We start from the raw sequence: 22,563 nt of genomic DNA, 5'->3' as shown, positions 1-22,563 counted from the left end.
TTGGGCAGGTTCCTACTTAAATAATTGTTTTCAAGACAACAGTTGGTTTAATAAATATATAGTAAAGGGTAAGGTCTAATGAAGAGGGTTCCATTATAAAAGAAACTTGAATGTATTAAATAGACCAGGTTGTTTAGACTGTGTCAGTAACCGTGTGCAATATGTCAGTATTTACAATTTGAAAGTGGGAAAGAACCTCAGATACAATCAGCCCAACCTCTTCCATTTCAGAGATGAGGAAAGAGGTTCAGGGAACTTAGGTGAATGGCAGGATTGGGACAAGAAAACAGGACCTCAGTACTAGCTCTTTATTGCACTATGTTTGTACTCATAGAGTTTCAAACTGTTTTCTGTTATTTAAATAGAATTGTTTTTCAGTCTGAGGTATGCCAGAAAAAAATGAATTTTTATGCTTGAGCTTCTGCACAACTTTTTCATCCTAGGTTCTAATTATGATGGGGATAATTTTGATCTGTCATTCCACTAAAGTTCAGGACATTTACTTCAGAAGTTGGGTTTGGGGGTTAATATTAGGATGAGTTTCAAGAATTATCATTTATCATTCATATCATTACTCTCTTCACCTCTAATTTACACCATTACTTGCTCTCAAATTTAATACTTAGGTCAGTGACTTGACTTATTTTTTTAAAGATAATGCCAGAGACGGCAATAGGCCAGAATGAAATAACGTAGTTTTAACATCACAATCTAGAAGGAATTTTTTTTTCAGTAAAAGGTGATATAAATTATATTGAGGGAAACAGAATTGGCCCAGTGGTTAGGGGGTTCGTCTACCACATGGAAGGTCCACGGTTCAAACCCTGGGCCTCCTTGACCCATGTGGAGCTGGCCCATGTGCAGTGCTGACACGTGCAAGGAGTGCCATGCCATGCAGGGGCATCCCCTATGTAGTGGAGCCCCACACACAAGAAGTGCACCCAGTAAGGAGAGACACCCAGAGCAAAAGAAAGTGCATCCTGCCCAGGAATGGTGCCACACACATGGAGAGCTGACGCACAAGATGACGCAAGAAAAAGAAACACAGATTCCCGTGCCGCTGACAATACAGAAGCACACAAAGAAAAACAGGCAGCAAATGGACACAGAGAGCAGACAATGGAGGGTTGGGGGGGAAGGGGAGAGAAATAAATAAATCTTTTAAAAAATTATATTGAGAAATATAATAGTAAAAGACATTCAGAAGTAGCCCTTTTTAAAAACATTTAAGGATGGGAAGCAGGGGTGAGTGATGTGCTAGACTCTACAAGGATAAAAGAAGTTTTATCTGCTTGAAAATTAAAAACAATTTTCTAGGATAAAAGGAATGATTAGCAGCACAAGAATAATCAAAACTGAATTTTTAATGGAATGGTTCACATTAGTTTCCAACTAAAAGCAACAGAGTTTGTTTTCCTAACAATTATTTTGCCTCTCACTGTAAAATTGAAATCTGTCATTTATAATGTTATGTGGATTATCTAAACATTTGCATCTTTAAAATAAGCAGACTTCTTGGGGAAGTGTAGATTCCAGTGAACACAGGTGAACTGTTCTTATTGAGCAATAAACCATTGGTGATAAGGTAAGGTAGAGGCATACTTATGGATGCCAGTTCATAGGTTAGTTTTTTTTTTTGGAGGTACCAGGGATTGAAACCAGGATCTCATACTTGCAAAGCAGGCACTCAACCACTGAGCTACACCCTCTCCCCAATAGGCTAGTTTTTAATGGCTATGGTCCAGGGGAGTGGCTGATCCTTTTCCATAGTAACTAAACCATATCCATCATAGGTATTAGAAGTACTGACCAATATTCCAAAACCAAGTGCATGATTTGTGAGTTCCACTTTAGGCCTATTGTGGTAATGTTATTGCAAGTCTGTCCAATAGGAATAAGGCCACACGAGTCATCTTCTATTCTGGTGTTTGCATGTAGCTTGTGCTTTCATGGTTGGAGCAGTTAGATGAGAGAGTCCTTTTGAACTATTATAATTGGCAAAGGAATGACATGAGTTGTTTGAAACAGGGTGTTCACAGATGACATAATCTGGTCAAAACAACCAGCAATTCCTCTGAGCATCACAATCATATCAACCTGTAGGTCTTTTTCTTCTCTCTTCTTTTGGAACACTTGAAGGCACTTGGTAGAGTCGATGTGGTATTGATCAGTAATTTAAGTCAGGTCACATCTTTACTACCGTAGTACTCTCTGACTTCAAGCCTAATGGAATAAAAATCTCTATTGGTGAATTTAGGCAAAAATATCAGTGATATTATATAAGCAGTTCACACCTCCATCAGCATAGGTTTTTTTTTTTCCTGAGTATCCACGTTTTAAAAAATTTATTTATTTATTTTGTCTTTACTTATTTTTTTAATATTACATTAAAAAATATGAGGTCCCTGCGGTCACCCCTCGGGCTGAAGTGTGGTTTGCTGGCCTGGCAGGGGAGCGGCCGCGGTAGGCCTAATTCCGCTGCCCCCATAATAGGGTGGTTGGTCGGGCCCACCGCCACCCCTGAAGGAAGCTCGGCATGGGCGCAGAGTGCCCTCGGGTCTCCCCTTCTCGGCAGCCATGCTTCCGCGGCCGCCCCTCCTCCCGGATGGCGCCACACGATGCCTGTGGGGCGGCACCCTTCTTCTTCCTTCTCCCTGCGCAGGCGCAGGGCAGAAAATTCCAGTCTGCCCTTTTCCCCTCCCCCGACAGCAGCAACAGCCAGGTGTGGGCGGAAAAATCCAGTCTGCCCTCCACCCCAGCAACAGCAGCCACCAATCCCTAAACCCTGCCCCTTCCCCCAGCAACAGTGACAGCCAATCTCTAACCACCACCCCTCCCCCGTCCAGTACCGCCCACTGACCTTTCGCCGGCAACCAATCAGAACAGGGCGTGGCTTCGACCAATCAGCCTTCCCCAGCCCCTATAAAACTGTTGCCTCTCCCTCAGTAAAGTGGACTTGCGTGTTTACCTTGTCTCCGCGGTAGTTCTTCTGCCGTGCGCCCTCCAGTCCTGAGAGCCCCCGACAAGGGCCTGGCCTCCCTTGTCCCCAGTTCGTCGCCGGCTTCTCCGGGCGACCCCTTCGTCGCCGGCTTCGCCGGGCGACCCCTTCGTCGCCGGCTTCGCCGGGCGACCCCGTCAGCCGAACCGCGCAACCCCTTGTGAGACCGATCCCTCGTCTGCTGCCGGACCGACCCCTCGTCCCAAGTGGGACTGACCCCTCGTCCCAAGCGGGACCGACCCCTCGTCCAGAGCTGGACCGACCCCTCGTCCGCAGCCAGACCCCACCTCTACCGACTGAGCAAGCCGCCGCAGTTGGCGCCCAACGTGGGGCAAAGCAACCCCACCACAGCACAACGTGGGGCAAGGCAACCCCACCACAGCCTCACTTCATAACCTGGCAGCCCCCCCCTCCTCTCTTCTCACCTTGGGACTTCTCTCGTGCAACATTGCTGCTACCTGAGCCTTGGCTACCTCATACGATCCACGGCGGTCTGGGAGAATCGCTGGATGGCTTTCTCCTTCCATGTCGGGGGCTTATACCGACCCGCTATGATTAAGAGGAGCCTTGGATTTCTCGGGAGCGTGCGCTTGCACGTCTGAAGTAATCCTACCACAGCCCTACCCCCTCCTCTCTTCTCACCTTGGGACTTCTCTCGTGTAACATTGCTGCTACCTGAGCCTTGGCTACCTCATATGATCCACGGCGGTCTGGGAGAATCGCTGGATGGCTTTCTCCTTCCATGTCGGGGGCTTATACCGACCCGCTATGATTAAGAGGAGCCTTGGATTTCTCGGGAGCGCGCGCTTGCACGTCTGAAGTAATCCTACCATAGCCCTACGCTCTCCTCTCTTCTCACCCCTATCTTTTCGCTCTGCATTGCTGCTCCTGAACCTTGGCGACCTCATATGATCCACGGCGGTCTGGGAGAATCGCTGGATGGCTTTCTCCTTCCATGTCGGGGGCTTATACCGACCCGCTATGATTAAGAGGCGCCAATAAAACTCTCAGGAGCACGTGCCTGAGCACCTCCACCCCTGCCTTCACCTCTGCCTCCTCCCCTTCACGCTTGCTCCCCTTTGCCTTGCTCCACTGCTCGTCGTCCCGCCCTCCCCTCGTCGGGGCCTTCTCTTGGCCCGCGACCACCGTCGGAGCCCCACCGGCTCCGACCCCTCGTCTCACCGCGCACCTCGGCTCCCATCGCCGCGCTCTCAAGGTAAGGGCCCCTTTTCTTATCGGCTCCAAAAGGCCATTAGCAATGGGTAACATCCTATCTGCTAAGCAAGCCCCACAAGTTCGGGCTCTTGCCGGTCTCCTAGACACTCACCGGTGTAAGATCTCTTTGAAACAGCTTCAAGTGTACTGGGACCTTCTTCTCCCCTTTAATCCATGGCTAACCACGTGTCAGCTTTGGGACCCAGACACCTATACTCGCCTTATAGATAGGGTCACTTCTGCTGTGGAGCAGGAAGGTAAAAGATTCCCTCCTGGCTTATTACCGGCGCTTTTTACCATCCGCTCCTGCCTTCAAGGCGCCCCTACCATCGACTCCCCCCGGCCGAGCCACCGCCGCTGCCGTGATTGTCAGGACGGCGACTTTAACAGGGACCCTAATTGGAATTCTGATACCGACTCCGATTCCGACTCTGAGTCGCTTGTTGAGCGCCTTAATAACGCGCTCAAAAATTGTCCCCCTAAACAATGTAATCTAGCAGTGCCGAGCGCCGGTAAAGATGGTGAACTTCTGCCTTCTTCCTCGCTCATAAAGGGGAGGTCCCTTAGCCCCTCCCTCCCCCCGACGACTTCCTGCCTGGGTGGGCCGGAAGCTCCCTCCCCGCCATTTTGTAGCACTGCTGGGGACGGCCCGCAGCCATTTTGTAACACCGCATGGGCAACGGCTCCTCTCGTGCCCTCCGCGCCAGCGGCCCCCCCCGACTCCGCCTCCCCCTGGCAGCCCCCTCCATCTGATCCGTGGCAAGCTGCCGCATGCGTGGCCCCCTCTAGCCTATTTTTGGACCCGTATTCCTCCCCCGTCGGGGCACCTCCGCCTACCTCCCTGCCGCCTCCTACCACCTGCTTTCCCCTTAATGTAACTCCCACCCCTCAGCGCCCCTTTCCATGGTACCCACATGATGCGGAAAGTGTTAAACAGCTCCGCAAGGCCGTTAAGGAGGACGGGTTAGGCAGCCCTTATGCTCAGCATCTGTTAGAGGAGATGTCCACCCTTCTGTGCATCCCCCTCGATTGGCTCCAACTGGCCCGTGCCATCCTCACGCCTGGCCAGTTTATAAATTGGCGCGCCCATTTTCATGCCGAGGCTGAAAAGCAGGTTGCGGCCAACGTCGCAAGGGGTGTTAATCACCCACCAGAAGCCTTCACCGGCACCGGTCAGTTTAGCCAGGCTGCGGCCTACTACCGTGCTCCGGCTGGCTTCTGGCTTCAGATTCGCGAGGTAGCCCTACGGGCCTTTCGCGCCTGCACTGCCAGTAGTGCTGACAAGTTCACTAAGCTCACACAGACCAAGGATGAGGACTTTTCTACCTATGTTTCCAGAGTCCTCCGGGCATGTGAGCGCAGGGTCCACGATGAACAGGCTCAGTGCGCCCTCGCCCGTGAAATTATCCTTGAAGGGGCCAGCCCCATTTGTCGACAGGCGATCGCTCCCGTGAGAGAAAAGTCGATAGACGATTGGGTGATTGCCTGTAACGGCCTTGACCAACAGGCTGCTTCTTTCGCCAAGGCTGTCACGACAGCCATGGCACTTAACTCCTCTTGTTTTAGATGTGGCGAGCCAGGACATTTCGCCCGTGAATGCCCGGCAGTCTCTGCACCGCCGGGCCCTCCTGTTCCTCCCCCCCCACCGCCCCGACGGGGCCCTTCTACCCCCTGCCCCTGCTGCGGCCGGGGGTACCATTGGGCTCGCGACTGCCGTATGCAGCCTCCCCTGCAGCGGCAACAGCCATCTTTAAACTCCAGGAGGGGCAGGCCTCAGCCCCACCCCAAAGAGGCTCCCCGTCCCAACCTTCCAAAGCCCTGATGTGGACAGTCCCCATCACGTCCACCAGGCCTACCATGAGGTTTAAGATTCACCACCACTGGTATTCTGGGACCCTCGACTCGGGTGCAGAGGTCTCTTGTTTCCCTGCTCATTTCGCCGCCCAGTGGTCTGTTCAAGAAGGCCCTTCCGTCCAAGGGGCCACTGGCTCCTCTACCTCCCTTCGCGCCAGTCACCCTATTGCCTGGGAGGACGGTGAGGGACGTGTGGGCACATTCCGGCCCCTCTTCCTTAGCACCCTTGATACTATACTTTGGGGGCGAGATGTCCTGGAGGAGTGTGGTGTTCAGTTAACCACTCAGCCCCCCCAATAGTTTGCGCCACTGCTCAATTAACACCTCCCACACCCACTCCTCTGCGGTGGGATACAGAGGAGCCTATTTGGGTGGAGCAGTGGCCCTTGCCATCCCACAAACTCCAAGCTCTTCGTGAGTTGGTTCGAGAGCAGCTTGAAGCTGGACATATAGAACCGTCCACAAGTCCCTACAATTCGCCCGTTTTTATTATTAAAAAGAAGGCCACTGGCAAATACCGCCTCCTACATGATTTGAGGGAGATTAATAAGCATATCCTCCCCATGGGAACTCCCCAACCGGGACTCCCTCACCCAGTGGCCATTCCTAAACATTTTTTTGTGGCTACTCTAGATATTAAGGACTGCTTTTTTTCCATTCCGCTTCACCAAAAGGACCGCCCGCGCTTTGCCTTTACTGTTCCTGTCCCCAACCACCGAGGGGCAGCCGATAGGTATCAGTGGAAAGTCCTTCCACAAGGCATGCGCAATAGCCCGGCCATCTGCCAGCTGTATGTGAACGCGGCAGTCGCCCCCTTGCGAGATCTGGGCTACCTCATTCACTATATGGATGATGTCCTGGTCGCATGTGAGACCCATGAGAAGCTGCAGTATGTCCTCTCTCAACTTCGGCATAATCTGTCCGCCATTGGCTTAACAATCCAGAATGACAAGGTCAAATTTGAACCCCCCTTAACCTTCCTGGGGTTCCATATCTCCCAGCATGTAACCCCAATGGCTGTGCGACTAAATGTGCCAGACCGAGTCACCCTCACAGAGCTCCAGCAGCTCTGTGGGAATATCAATTGGGTCCGTCCGGCTCTGTCTGTTACCACGGCACAGCTCCAGCCATTATTTGCTCTCTTACAAACCAGTCATAAACCCCCCTCTGCCGTGTCCGCAAAGATAGCCATCACACCCGAAGCTCGAGCCGCCATTACCGCTGTAGATAAGGCCCTTAATAACTGCTGCCTCCAGCGGTTCGATCCCCAGCAGCCTCTCCAGGCGTTGGTCCTCCCCACCAAGGGAACGCCCACTGGAGTTCTTTGGCAGGACGGGCCCCTCCTCTGGCTCCATCCTTCTAAAAGCAAGATGCAAAAGATCTGCCCCGCAGTAAGACTATGGATCGCTCTCGCAGCCGATTTAGTGCAGCTGTCCGTCCATACGTTTGAAACTCAGCCTGCCGTAATTGTTTGGCCGCTTAATGCGAAAGAAACCACCTCCCTCATTAGGGATAATGAGCAAATGCAGGTGCTGTGTGAGGGATTTGCAGGCGATTTCAATTGCCATTTCCCTAGTCACCGCCTACTCCAAGGCGTGTCCAAATTTCCCTTCCGAAGTCCTTTTTTCCCCTTCCCGTCTTCCTCCCCCTTTCCGAGGTCCGTCACTATTTTCACGGATGCGTCTAGAACTAAGTACTCCATGGTTGTGTACCTGGATGGAGTCGCAGAGCCGAAAGTCTTTACACATCTTAACCTACACTCCGTCCAGACGGGAGAGCTTTTGGCTATTGTAGAAGCGCTTCGCGCCTTCCCCTGTGAACCCGTTAACATCTTTACAGATAGCCTCTATTCTCTGCAAGTCTGCAGGGTCTTGGCATTAGCTACATTCTTCCCGACCTCCTCTCCTATTGATGAGGCACTGGATGCCCTTAAGACCCTTCTTGAAAAACGCATGGCACCCTGGTATATTGCTCATATCCGGAGCCACTCCGGGTTGCCTGGCCCCCTAGCGGCAGGCAACGACACCGCGGATCAGACGGTCTCTGCCCTTGCCCTTGATTCGGTCGGAGATGCTATCAATCAGGCTAAGTCCTTACATTCGAGGTTTCACTTTTCTGCCGCCTCACTCCACCACCTTTTGCCTGAGTTGCCAATTGAGACTTGTAAGCACCTAGTGCGGACATGCAAAACCTGTGCCCCCTTCCTGCCTCTGGGGCCTCTGCAACCGCAGGGGGTGAATCCCCGCGGCCTTAGGCCTAATTCCAGGTGGCAGATGGATGTCACGCATGTCCCGTCCTTTGGACGCCTTAAGTTCTTGCACGTTATAATTGACACCTTCTCCCACATGTGCTATGCAGTCCCCTTGCCTGGGGAGACTGCTAAGCACTGCATTAAGGCCCTTCGGCAAGGGATTCTCTTCATGGGGGTCCCCTGGGACCTAAAGACGGATAACGGCCCTGCTTATCGCAGTGAGTCCTTTGCGAGGTTCCTTCAGCTCTACCAAATCGCCCACCATTTTGGTATCCCATATAACCCACAAGGACAGGCCATTGTGGAGAGCTCCCATCGCCGTCTGAAACAAGAAATTGAAAAACAGAGGGAAATCCTCCCTCACGCTCCTCCCGGAGACATCATCACCGCTGTCCTAATCCATCTAAATCTCTTGACCTTTGATAAGGATGGTCTCTCGGCAGTCCATAGGCATTGGGGCCCCTCGTATCGCCCCACACAGGCCCCCCTGGTCCTTTGGAAGGACCCTCAAACAGGTCAGTGGCGTGGCCCGTGCCCCCTTCTTACCCAGGGCCGAGGTTTCGCTTGTGTCTTCCCGCAGGATGCCGCTCAGCCAATCTGGGTCCCCGGGAGATACGTCAAACCCGCCACCTCAGCAGCGGATGTCCCGCAGGGCACGGCGCCAGATGCGAGTGATCCAGCACCAACTGAGCCAGCTCACCCTCCACCCCGAGAGGCAACCATCCAACCCTGAAGTCCGTTCACTGCTCGCACTCTACCGTCAGTGCAGACGCTGCAACCCTCGCCATGCTGCCGAGCCAATTAACATAGTCTCTCTCCTTCTCCTTATGCTCTCCCTCGCCACCTCTGGCCAAGCTAACCCCTCTCACCAGCCCCGCTAAACGGCCCGCAACCCGCTTTCCCCGGCCCGCAGCTTGCGGAGCTTCCTCCTGTCTCGACCTCACTCCTCTTCTCAGCCATCCAAAGCGTCCTTTCTCGTCCCCCGCCCCCCCTCCTTTTTTCGCTTGAACCCCTACTGCGTTGCAGATTGGGCCGCCCCATGTCGGCCCGCCCCATTAACATCGGCCTCTCTCGCGCCCGTGAAGACTTTGGCCTTCTTATTGTCCTCGCCTACATTTCCACCACTCCCGACGCTGCCGCCACCACCGTCGCTGGTGCCCTGACGCGACTTGTCCTCACCGCTGCGATCCTCCAGACCATCACACAGTCTGCCTCTACCGCTCTTCGCCGCCAAGAAGAGATCAACTACCTGTAACGGGCTGTCATCCTGGACTTTTAACAAGCAGATGGACCTTATAGCCACCGAGATCAACAAGAATTGGACATTGGCCACCCTTGCTTGCAACGGCAAGATACTGCCCCCCAAATTGTACATTTGTATCCCCATCATACTCACCTCCCTCTTCAGCCCCGCTTCCCTCATTGCTTACTGCCTCTTGGGCCTCGGCTACTTGTTGCTGCTGCCATCCTGGCCCTTATTTGAAAAGAAGGGGGAAATGCGGTCACCCCTCGGGCTGAAGTGTGGTTTGCTGGCCTGGCAGGGGAGCGGCCGCGGTAGGCCTAATTCCGCTGCCCCCATAATAGGGTGGTTGGTCGGGCCCACCGCCACCCCTGAAGGAAGCTCGGCATGGGCGCAGAGTGCCCTCGGGTCTCCCCTTCTCGGCAGCCATGCTTCCGCGGCCGCCCCTCCTCCCGGATGGCGCCACACGATGCCTGTGGGGCGGCACCCTTCTTCTTCCTTCTCCCTGCGCAGGCGCAGGGCAGAAAATTCCAGTCTGCCCTTTTCCCCTCCCCCGACAGCAGCAACAGCCAGGTGTGGGCGGAAAAATCCAGTCTGCCCTCCACCCCAGCAACAGCAGCCACCAATCCCTAAACCCTGCCCCTTCCCCCAGCAACAGTGACAGCCAATCTCTAACCACCACCCCTCCCCCGTCCAGTACCGCCCACTGACCTTTCGCCGGCAACCAATCAGAACAGGGCGTGGCTTCGACCAATCAGCCTTCCCCAGCCCCTATAAAACTGTTGCCTCTCCCTCAGTAAAGTGGACTTGCGTGTTTACCTTGTCTCCGCGGTAGTTCTTCTGCCGTGCGCCCTCCAGTCCTGAGAGCCCCCGACAAGGGCCTGGCCTCCCTTGTCCCCAGTTCGTCGCCGGCTTCTCCGGGCGACCCCTTCGTCGCCGGCTTCGCCGGGCGACCCCTTCGTCGCCGGCTTCGCCGGGCGACCCCGTCAGCCGAACCGCGCAACCCCTTGTGAGACCGATCCCTCGTCTGCTGCCGGACCGACCCCTCGTCCCAAGTGGGACTGACCCCTCGTCCCAAGCGGGACCGACCCCTCGTCCAGAGCTGGACCGACCCCTCGTCCGCAGCCAGACCCCACCTCTACCGACTGAGCAAGCCGCCGCAGGTCCCCATATAACCCCAACCCCCCTCACCCCACTCCTCCCCCCATAACAACAATCTCCTCCATCATCATGAGACATTCACTGAATTTGGTGACTACATCTCTGAGCACCACTGCACCTCAAGGTCAATGGTCGACATCATAGCCCACACTCTCCCACAGTCCACCCAGGGGCCATGGTAGGACATGCAATGTCCAGCAACTGTCCCCACAGTACCATCCAGGACAACTCCAAGTCCCGAATATGCCCCCACATCACATCCTTCGTCCCACTCCCTACACCCAGCAGCAACCATGGACACTTTCTCCACACCAATGCCACAATTTCTTTGATTACTAATCACAATAGTTCATGAAAAGAATATCAGTAAATGCACTCTAATCCATACTCTATTCCTCCATCCTGTCGACCTTGGAATGATTGTGTCCACTCCACATCTATATCAAGAGGGGGCTTAGATTCCACCTTGATGCTGGATGCAATTCTCCTGCTTCCACTTGTAGGCACTCTTGGCTCCCTGGTGTTATGGTTGAACTTCTTCAACTCCATGTTAGCTGAGCAGGGTAAGTCCAATAAATGAGAGTGTAGGAGTTTCAAGTATTTTGAAGCTTCAGGGCCTGGCCATCACATGGAAAGTCCAGAGATTCAGGCCCCCTGTGTATACACTAAAACCCAGCACCAACCACAGATCCTTTAAAAGTAACAGGAGAGGCTTGTGGACAAATGTCACAGCTGAGTCCAGCTCCATCACACTGAAACACAAACTCCAAAGTAGGGCCAACTGACATGGCACTGAACTCCATCTGCCATGACCATAGAACCTGTGGGTCTCTGTAGCCCTCAGAAGAACCAATACCCGGGGTTGTATCTACTTTATTTGTCTCTAGGACTCTGCTGAGGTGTGCATAAGGGCAACCCCTTTGATAACCTCCAGGCTTTTTTGGAGACTCATAGCCATATAAACGCATTTGTCCTTTCCATTTCCCTCTTTGATTCAGGTCAAAAAGCCTTTTTAACTCCTGGTATTATATGTAGATTGAGATATTCTGCTGGTCCTTGTTGACCCTTTTATTCAAGGTCATTTTCTAGTTACAGCAAAAGCTGGTACTTGGTAGTAATTAATCCCTTGGGACCAGGGAGGCTCATCCCCAGGAGTCATGTCCCACTCTGGGGGGAAGGCAACACATTTACATACTTAGTTTGGCTTCGAGACTGGCCACATATGAGCAACACGGAGATTCCCAGGAGGTAACTCCTCAGCACCGTGCAGCTCTAGGTCTTGTTCTTATTTCAGGTGCACAGGCTTACAAGCATAGTCATTAGTATCAAGGGCTCATTGTTGGACCTTCCTTCTTTTTTGGTCTTTGCTGTTGCATTTGGGTGATTGTTGCTGTTCATTTAGGGACTGTGATAGAGCTCCCCTGGCAAGGAACTCAGCACTCCCTCAGTTGTTGTTTATAATTGTAACCACTAAGAAAATATCCAAACATTTTATATACCCTGCATATATGCCCTGGAGAACTCCTGGCCAACCATGTGTCACCCTGTCAATAATATCCCACACTAGTATTCCTCCCCTGCCATTGATGAACTTCTCTGTGATACAAAACTTCTTGAAAAATAAAGCCCAATATATTGCCAGGTTCCATTAATAGTAAAATGGAATATAGTGAAGAGTTTAAAGGTTAGATATAGAATACATATTAATTTAGAAAAATTAAGGTAAAAATTAATTGGGGTATCAAAAAATTAAAAAATGCAAAAGCTTTGTTTTTGATGTTTTGCCTTCCATCATTGCAATAAGTGTTGCCCTGTATGCAAATTGGAAAGGCAACTTATTCAATCTTTTCCTCAGTGTCTACGTCCTTTCCTTTTCTTTTTTTCCTATTAAGCTTATCTTCACAAAAGTTTTAGATCATTGTAATTCATATATACCATATACAGTAAAACCACATATCCAACATAAAACCCTTTTCCCTTCCACAGCAATAATCTTTTTTCAGGTTCATATTATATTTGCTGAAACTGATGTACAGATATTGAGAAAATAGTTTTCAAGCAAGGTATCATTTGGGTTTACATTGTGGTTTATATTTTAGACTAAACAATTTTCTAAATTTTTAGTTATTTTATGTTTTATATTATGTTTTCGTTTTAGCCTATCAGCCATTATACATTTTTGGTGTAATTTAACATGTCCTACATCCATTCTTGCATAATCTTGTGGAACACTTCTATTGCCCACGCAGTTACATTGATTCCATCTATTCAATACCCTTTTCCCCCTCCCCTCAGGGACCACAGTGACAGTCAATCTTCATTGCTTGAAGGGCCATGTTCAGAGATATTTGCAACAGAGTTGAGGGTTTGACATACTCAACTGCCCTAATGCATTGGGAGCCACCATTTCTCTCGAGAGATAAAATTCCCTCTATTTCAGAACATCAGTCCTCCCCAAGATGTGAGTACACCTTCCCTCTCATTATATGGGTCTCAATCCAATTATATAACCCACTGTGGAAAAATGAGCACTCACACATTCCCAAGAAACCTGTCCTGTGTCAGATTATCCCCTTTAAGCATCTTAAACAGGTAACCTTCCCTATTATACTTTTGAAAAAGTTTTCTTAGTATTATACTCTCAACCAAATACCTGACAATCTCCTATGTTCATATGTTCCCCACCCTCCTCCCAATTTCCTGGGCAATATTACCCATCCTTCCATCCCTAGCCCACCTCAAGCCCACAAAGCCCCACCCAAGTTAACACTACACCCCCATTTTATCCCTTCCTTGTATAAATACTTACCTTCAGGTTATCATAGATTTCACACATGTGGATGTCAGCTTACATCCTTCCTCTACCCCCCAATTTCCTTTAACCCTGTCATGCAGTCACTAGCTCTCTAAGGCAGCTTGATTTACTTATTTCATATCATTGAGGTTATGTAGTATTTGTCCTTCAATGCCTGGGTTACTTCACTCAACATAAGGTTCTCAAGAGTCATCCATGTTATCACATGTGTTTGTAGTATATTTGTTCTTAAAGCCAAGTAGTATTCCATTTTATGTATATACCACATTTTATTGATCCACTCATCTGTTGATGGGCATTTGGGTCGATTCCAGCTTTTGGCAATAGTGAACAATGCTGCTATGAACATTGGTGTGCAAATATCGGTTTGTGTCCTTGTTTTCAGTTCTACTGTGTATATACCCAGCTGTGGAATTGCTGGGTCATATGGCAAATCTATAGCTAGTTTTTTGAGAAACTGCCAAACTATCCTCCTGAATGGCTGGATCCTTCTGCATTCCCTCCAGCAGTGGATGAGTGTTCCCATTCCTCCACATCCTCTCCAGCATTTTTAGTCTTCTGTTTTTTTCATAGCTGCCAATCCTATGGGAGTAAAATGGTATCTCATTTTAGTTTTAATTTGCATTTCCCAATAGCTAGAGATTTAGAGCTTTTTTCTCGTGCTTTTTAGCCATTTCTATTTCATCTTTGGAAAAGTAACTGTTTAAATCTTTTTCCCATTTTTAAAATGTGTTGTTTGTCTATTTTCGAGATATAGGCATTCTTATAAATGCAGATTATACATCTCCTATCAGATATATGGTTTCCAAAAATTTTCTCCTATTGTGTAGGCTCTCATTTCACTTTCTTGACAAACTCCTTTGAAGTGCAGAAGGCTTTAATTTTGAGGAAGTCCCATTTATCTATTTGTTCTTTTTCTCCTCGTGCATTTGTTTTGAAGTTCATGAAACCATTTCCTATTACAAGGTCCTGTAGATGTTTCCCTACACGCTTTTCAAAGTCTTTATGATCTTGGCTCTTATATTTAGGTCTTTGATCCATCTTGAATTAATTTTTGTATAAGGTGTGAGTTGGTAATCCTCTTTCACTCTTTTACATATGGATATCCAATTCTCCATGTGTTGAATAGGCCATTCTCTCCCAGGTGAGAGGGCTGGTGGCTTTATTAAATAGTACATGACTATATATATGAGGATCTATATCAGAAGTCCCAATTCAGTTCCATTGGTCTGGGTGTCTCTCTTAGTGCCAATACCATGCTGTTTTCAGTACAGTAGCTTTGTAGTATATTTTGAAGTCAGGTAGTGTGATTACTACCATTTCATTTTTCTTTTTCAATATGTCTTTGGCTATTCGGGGCCTCTTTCCTTTCCAAATAAATTTCATAGCTAGTTGCGGCTGCTTGCTCGGTCGGTAGAGGTGGAGTCTGGTTGCGGACGAGGGGTCGGTCCAGCTCTGGATGAGGGGTCGGTCCCGCTTGGGACAAGGGGTCGGTCCCACTTGGGACGAGGGGTCGGTTCGGTAGCAGACGAGGGATCGGTCTCACAAGGGGTTGCGCGGTTCGGCTGACGGGGTCGCCCGGCGAAGCCAGCGACGAAGGGGTCGCCCGGAGAAGCCGGCAATGAAGGGGTCACCCGGAGAAGCAGGCGACAAACTGGGGACAAGGGAGGCCAGGCCCTTGTCGGGGGCTCTCAGGACTGGAGGGCGCACGGCAGAAAAACTACCGCGGAGACAAGGTAAACACGCAAGTCCACTTTACTGAGGGAGAGGCAACAGTTTTATAGGGGCTGGGGAAGGCTGATTGGTCGAAGCCATGCCCTGTTCTGATTGGTTGCCGGCAAAAGGTCAGTGGGTGGTACCGGATGGGGGAGGGGTGGTGGTTAGGGATTGGCTGTCGCTGTTGCTGGGGGAAGGGGCAGGGTTTAGGGATTGGTGGCTGCTGTTGCTGGGGTGGAGGGCAGACTTGAGTTTCCCGCCCATGCCTGGCTGTTGCTGCTGTCGGGGGGAGGGAAAAGGGCAGACTGGATTTTTCCGCCCACACCTGGCTGTTGCTGCTGTCGGGGGAGGGGAAAAGGGTAGACTGGATTTCTCCACCCACACCTGGCTGTTGCTGCTGTCAGGGGAGGGGAAAAGGGCAGACTGGATTTTTCCGCCCACGCCTGGCTGTTGCTGCTGTCGGGGGAGGGGAAAAGGGCAGACTGGAATTTTCCGCCCTGCGCCTGCGCAGGGAGAAAGAAGAAGGGTGCCGCCCCACAGGCATCGTGTGGCGCCATCCGGGAGGATGGGCGGCCGCGGAAGAATGGCTGCCGAGAAGGGGAGACCCGAGGGCACTCTGCGCCCATGCCGAGCTTCCTTCAGGGGTGGCGGTGAGTCCGACCAGCCACCCTATTATGGGGGCAGCAGCTTGGCCTGCCGCGGCTGCTCCCCCGCCAGGCCAGCAAACCACACTTCAGCCCGAGGGGTGACCGCATTTCCCCCTTCTTTTCAAATAAGGGCCAGGATGGCAGCAGCAACAAGTAGCTGAGGCCCAAGAGGCAGTAAGCAATGAGGGAAGTGGGGCTGAAGAGAGAGGTGAGTATGACGGGGATACAAATGTACAATTTAGGGGGTGGTATCTTGCCGTTGCAAGCAAGGGTGGCCAATGTCCAATTCTTGTTGATCTCGGCGGCTATAAGATCCATCTGTTGTTAAAAGTCCAGGATGATAGCGCATTACAGGTGGTTGATCTCTCCTTGGCAGCGAAGACATTGTAGGAGAGGATTACTTTTTCCTGCCAGAGGCTTACTGTCCAATTAAAAGGCTGATGGCTGGGGTTGGTGAGTGCAATGGGGAGTGTGAGGAAAAGAAGGGTGACGGTTTTGGACAAGAGGAGGCTTGGTGAAGTCATTATGGGAGGAAGATAAGGAGTAAAGCATAAAAGAGGATAATAAACAGAAAGGCGATGGAGAGTAGAATTCATTGGCCGAGGTTCCAATCTTCTGGTGTGGTAGCGGCTAGACAGATGGCAGAAAATATTATCAAGAAAGCAAAGGTTATGAGGAAGAAATAAAGTATTAAAGGCTGTGGGGGAAGTGAGAAGATCATTTAGAGGATAGGGTTGAGAATGGTATGTTTAAGACAGAAGCTTTGTGGTTTGTAGGAGACTGCTTTATAAACGAAGGAGAATGAGGGCAGTAAATATAGTAACGATAGATAGGAAGATGACAGTGAGGAGGAGTCTTTGCTTAAGGTTCCAATCGTCCGGCGCAACAGTGGCTAGGCCGATAGCGAGGGGTGTTGCTAAATAGACAATGGCTGCAAAGACAAAATCATCTTCTGTTTCCTTAAGAATAACTTTTCTTTAAATACTTAGTAGCATGCAATATTAGAAACCATTTCCTAAAAGCAAGTTGGTAGGGGAGCTTGGTTGCTGTTAATCCTTCCTGATATAAAATTACCTTTTATTATTATTATCATCAATTCAGTTATATATATATATATTTAAGAATGACCTTTTGGAATTAGCCATTTAATACCTTAATGTAAGCTATTGAAGATAAATTTTATCTTTACAGAACACATTCCCTTACATAAAGTTATCACAATACCTTTTACACTTGCCACATGCAAATTAAGTTTCAAGAGTTTATGAAAAATTAGCCATCTTACTTTAGGACAAAATACGTCTTTTTGCAAAACTTATTACATTTCCGTTAGCATTTTTACAAACTTTTAACCTTTTTAATATTCATATAAGTTTTACATTCTTTATATTATCCTGTGAAGAAAAATAAGTTATTCATTTTAATCTCGGCAAGAACAACTTTTTATGAAGACGTACAGTTAATTTTGTTAATTAAGACTTACAATTTTTTTAAATTGTAGATATCTTATTAACATTTAAACTTATGTATTAATATTATAAACTTAAGTATTAATATAAGCGCTTATTTAATTTTTGGCCATTTGAATAGAGCTCTTTTAAAGATTTCTAGTAATTTATATTTACCATCCGGAGGTATCACAATATATGTTGACATTGAACGGACAGACAGACAAACACAGAACAATTACAACACATTAACAGAAATATATAATTTATTTACAGTTGACTCATAATTCTTACTTTCTTGGTATAGCTGCTTTTAAATCCTTTTTTATATAGCATATCATAGATTATACCCTTCAAGATTTCTTCTGGACTTCATGTTGCCTGTAATAAGCCAGGAGGGAATCTTTTACCTTCCTGCTCCACAGCAAAAGTGACCCTATCTATAAGGCGAGTATAGGTGTCCGGGTCCCAAAGCTGACACGTGGTAAGCCACGGATTAAAGGGAAGAAGAAGGTCCCAATATACTTGAAGCTGTTTGAAAGAGATCTTACACCGGTGAGTGTCTAGGAGACCGGCGAGGGCCCGAACTTGTGGGGCTTGCTTAGCAGATAGGATGTTACCCATTGCTAATGGCCTTTTGGACCTGATAAGGCAGGGGTGGAGGTGCTCAGGCACGCGCTCCTGAGAGTTTTATTGGCGCCTCTTAATCATAGCGGGTCGGTATAAGCCCCCGACATGGAAGGAGAAAGCCATCCAGCAATTCTCCCAGACCGCCGTGGATCATATGAGGTCACTAAGGTTCAGGAGCAGCAATGCAGAGCGAAAAGATAGGGGTGAGAAAAGAGGAGAGCATAGGGCTATGGTAGGGTTACTTCAGACGTGCAAGCGCGTGCTCCCAAGAAATCCAAGGCTCCTCTTAATCATAGCGGGTCGGTATAAGCCCCCGACATGGAAGGAGAAAGCCATCCAGCGATTCTCCCAGACCGCCGTGGATCGTATGAGGTAGCCAAGGCTCAGGTAGCAGCAATGTTGCACGAGAGAAGTCCCAAGGTGAGAAGAGAGGAGGGCGTAGGGCTGTGGTAGGATTACTTCAGATGTGCAAGCACGCGCTCCCGAGAAATCCAAGGCTCCTCTTAATCATAGCAGGTCGGTATAAGCCCCCGACATGGAAGGAGAAAGCCATCCAGCGATTCTCCCAGACCACTGTGGATCATATGAGGTAGCCAAGGCTCAGGTAGCAGCAATGTTGCACAAGAGAAGTCCCACGGTGAGAAGAGAGGAGGGGGGGGCCGCCAGGTTATGGAGTGAGGCTGTGGTGGAGTTGCCTTGCCCCACGTTGGGCGCCAACTGCGGCGGCTTGCTCGGTCGGTAGAGGTAGAGTCTGGCTGCGGACGAGGGGTCGGTCCAGCTCTGGATGAGGGGTCGGTCCCGCTTGGGACAAGGGGTCGGTCCCACTTGGGACAAGGGGTCGGTCCGGCAGCAGACGAGGGATCGGTCTCACAAGGGGTTGCACGGTTCGGCTGACGGGGTCGCCCGGCGAAGCCAGCGACGAAGGGGTCGCCCGAAAAAGCAGGCGATGAACTGGGGACAAGGGAGGCCAGGCCCTTGTCGGGGGCTCTCAGGACTGGAGGGCGCACGGCAGAAAAACTACCGCGGAGACAAGGTAAACACGCAAGTCCACTTTACTGAGGGAGAGGCAACAGTTTTATAGGGGCTGGGGAAGGCTGATTGGTCGAAGCCATGCCCTGTTCTGATTGGTTGCCGGCAAAAGGTCAGTGGGTGGTACCGGATGGGGGAGGGGTGGTGGTTAGGGATTGGCTGTCGCTGTTGCTGGGGGAAGGGGCAGGGTTTAGGGATTGGTGGCTGCTGTTGCTGGGGTGGAGGGCAGACTTGAGTTTCCCGCCCATGCCTGGCTGTTGCTGCTGTCAGGGGGAGGGAAAAGGGCAGACTGGATTTTTCCGCCCACACCTGGCTGTTGCTGCTGTCGGGGGAGGGGAAAAGGGTAGACTGGATTTCTCCACCCACGCCTGGCTGTTGCTGCTGTCAGGGGAGGGGAAAAGGGCAGACTGGATTTTTCCGCCCACGCCTGGCTGTTGCTGCTGTCGGGGGAGGGGAAAAGGGCAGACTGGAATTTTCCGCCCTGCGCCTGCGCAGGGAGAAAGAAGAAGGGTGCCGCCCCACAGGCATCGTGTGGCGCCATCCGGGAGGAGGGGCGGCCGCGGAAGCATGGCTGCCGAGAAGGGGAGACCCGAGGGCACTCTGCGCCCATGCCGAGCTTCCTTCAGGGGGGGCGGTGAGTCCGACCAGCCACCCTATTATGGGGGCAGCGGCTTGGCCTGCCGCGGCTGCTCCCCCGCCAGGCCAGCAAACCACACTTCAGCCCGAGGGGTGACCGCAGCTAGTTTTTCTAGTTCCTTAAAGAATGCTGTGTTGATTTTTATTGGGATTGCGTTGAATGCGTAGAGCAGTTTGGGTAGGAATGACATCTTAATAATATTTAGTCTTCCTATCTGTGAACAGGGAATATTCTTCCATTTATGTAGGTTTTCTTTGATTTCCTTGATCAGTGTTGTATAATTCTCTGTGTATAACTTTTTTACATCTTTAGTTAAATTTATTGCTAGGTATTTGATTTTTTTAATTAACTATTGTAAATGGTATTTGTTTATTGATTTCCTCCTGAGCTTGCTCATCCTTGGTGTATAGAAATGCTACTGATTTTTGCACATTGATCTTATAACCTATGACTTTACTAAACTCATTTATAAGTTCTAGAATCTTTGTTGTAGACCTCTGAGCATTTTCTATGTATACAACCATGTCATCTGTAAATAGTGAAATTTTGACTTCTTCCTTTCCAATTTGAATGTCTTTTATATCTGGTTCTTGCCTCAGTGCTCAAGAAAGTACTTATAAGACAACGTTAAATAGAAGAGGAGATAGGCGGCATCCTTGTCTTGTTCCTGATCATAGAGGGAAAGATTTTAGGATTTCACCATTGTAAACGATGTTGACTGTGGATTTTTCATATATACTTTTTATCATGTTAAGAAAGTTTCCTTGTATTCTGATCTTTTGGAGTGTTTTTATCAAGAAAGGGTGCTGTAGGAGGCGGGGCAAGATGGTGGCTCAGTGAGTGCACCTTACAGTCTCTCCTGCAAAGAAGCAGCTGGGCAGCATTAGAAATTCTTCAGGACCAGGCTGTTTCAGGATTTTGCAGGGCACGAGGTCTCTGGACATTGATTTGGTGGGAAGGTAACAGAGAAGATTCGTGTAAAAGATAAAATTGAGGCTCTCTTACATGAAGTTAGAGGCTGCATGCAGGACGCTCCCCCCTGGGGTGGGTGGCACCGTGGCACCAGCAATGCGGTGGTGATTCCTGGAGGCTCTGTGGTGCTGGGGAATTCACAAGCCCTGAGCAGGCTATTCATGGGCTTGCAGGGCAGGAGGCATTCGGAAACCAATTTGGTGAGGCAGACAGAGTTCTTTACAAGGTGGGGGATTTTTGATTTCTGACATGAAGAATAGCACTTCTGGCTAGAGGCCCACCACTTAGGCCTGGCTGCTGATCTGCAGCAGCCTTAAATTGCTCACAATAAAGAGAATCACCAGGAGGCTGTTTTGGGGGCTTTCAGGGTGGGAGGCATCTGGAAGCCGATTAGGGGAATCTTTTGCAAGGTGTGGGATTTTTGGTTTCTGACACTGATATCAGCACTTCCGGCTACAGCCCCACCCTTGGGACTGACTGCTGATCTGCAGCATCCTTAAATTGGCTGCAATATAGAGGCGCCCCCAACTGGCTGTTTTGGGGGCTTGCAGGGTGGGAGGTGTCCTGAAGCCGAATTGGTGATACAGCCACAGAAGAGACCCTAGTGAGAGGGGGAATTGCGGGATTCTGACATATAAGTCAGAGTTTGCAGGTGTGACCTCCCCCATAGGCTTGGCACCCAGCTGCAGGGATCCCTGAAGGCTGTGTTGCACTGTGGTGCTCCCAGGATCCTTGTTAACTGGATTTGAGGTTGCCAGGTCTATGTCCCTTAAACCCTGATGGCCCACACCCCAGAGACTCACACCTCTTGAGTCTGCAATATCACAGATTTTCCATCCCTGAATCCACCATGCCCTGAGGTCCATCTGAGGTCCTTGAATGTCCTAGCACTCAACGTTTGCATTTTTTTCTCTTTCCTTTTTCTTTTCTTTTCTTTTTTCTTTTTTTATTTTAATTTTTAATTTTTATTGTCTTGGTTGCTAATATTGCACTATCTCCTAGTCTTTTCCCCCATTGTATCCCCCAAGGTCTTCTTTTTTCATTTATTTAGGGTTTTTTTTGTTGTTGTTGCTGTTGTTGTTCTATATCTTCTTTTCATTTCCTTACTTGTTCCCTTCCCTTTTCTTTACCCACCACCCTTTTTCTTTCTTTCTTCTCTTTTTTTTATTTTCTCCCTCATTTTCTTCTTATTTTATTTTGTCTTAATTATACAATAGGTGCTTAAGGGAACACCTGAACACCTGACATTTGCTGGGTTTCCTCATCCTCCATTGTCTCATTTCTGTGTGAATTGACTTTGGCTACCCACACTATCCCCTTTCCCCCACACCTTGATATCCTCCATCATCTAATGTCTCTCCTATATTCCACCTCCCTTTCTTTGATACGCAAATTCTCTAACTCTTAATTTCTAATACCTTTGTTTTGTTTTCTGTCTTTTATCCACTCTTGAAACTACTGCCTTTCTTTTCTCTTTCCCTCTTGCATGAAAACACTAGCTTTTTAATTCATACCATATTCCTGCCATATTCAGTCAACGATCTCATTATAGGTACTCTACTTACTGCTATAACTCTACACAACTTACATGAATCTAATATCCACACTCCCAGATCTCATATTGTTGCTCTGTTAACATTTATTACCAATACTACTTTACACATTTTCCTTTCTTACACAATTGCCTTTCCCTGACCCTAATACTTTCCTTCAAAGTGAACTCACCCAGCAATAAGAAATTAGAATAAGAAGAACAAAGTGACAAAGAGAAGATATAACACTAACGCAAAAACACCAGCTAATTAATCCCCAAGACTAGACAAAGAAGCTAAGGAACTGATTAAACCCATCAAGATAAAATGATGACCAGAGAGCAACAAATAACTACAAACAAAAGCAGTAATCAGGAAAACATGGCTGAATCCAATGAACAAACTAAAAACCAGAAAG

At 49.3% G+C, this 22,563-nt stretch overlaps 1 pseudogene; it reads right to left on the bottom strand.

Annotated features, from left to right (window-relative positions):
• Window positions 1-1,720: 1,720 nt before the first annotated feature.
• The window catches only part of LOC101426310 (thiamine pyrophosphokinase 1 pseudogene), a 149,566-nt pseudogene continuing 128,723 nt past the window's right edge, over window positions 1,721-22,563 (bottom strand).

Source organism: Dasypus novemcinctus, chromosome X, assembly GCF_030445035.2.
Source record: "Dasypus novemcinctus isolate mDasNov1 chromosome X, mDasNov1.1.hap2, whole genome shotgun sequence".
NCBI classification, from domain to species: domain Eukaryota; kingdom Metazoa; phylum Chordata; class Mammalia; order Cingulata; family Dasypodidae; genus Dasypus; species Dasypus novemcinctus.
Note: the sequence above shows the minus strand (reverse complement) of the source record. Positions and strands in the feature narration are given on the sequence as shown.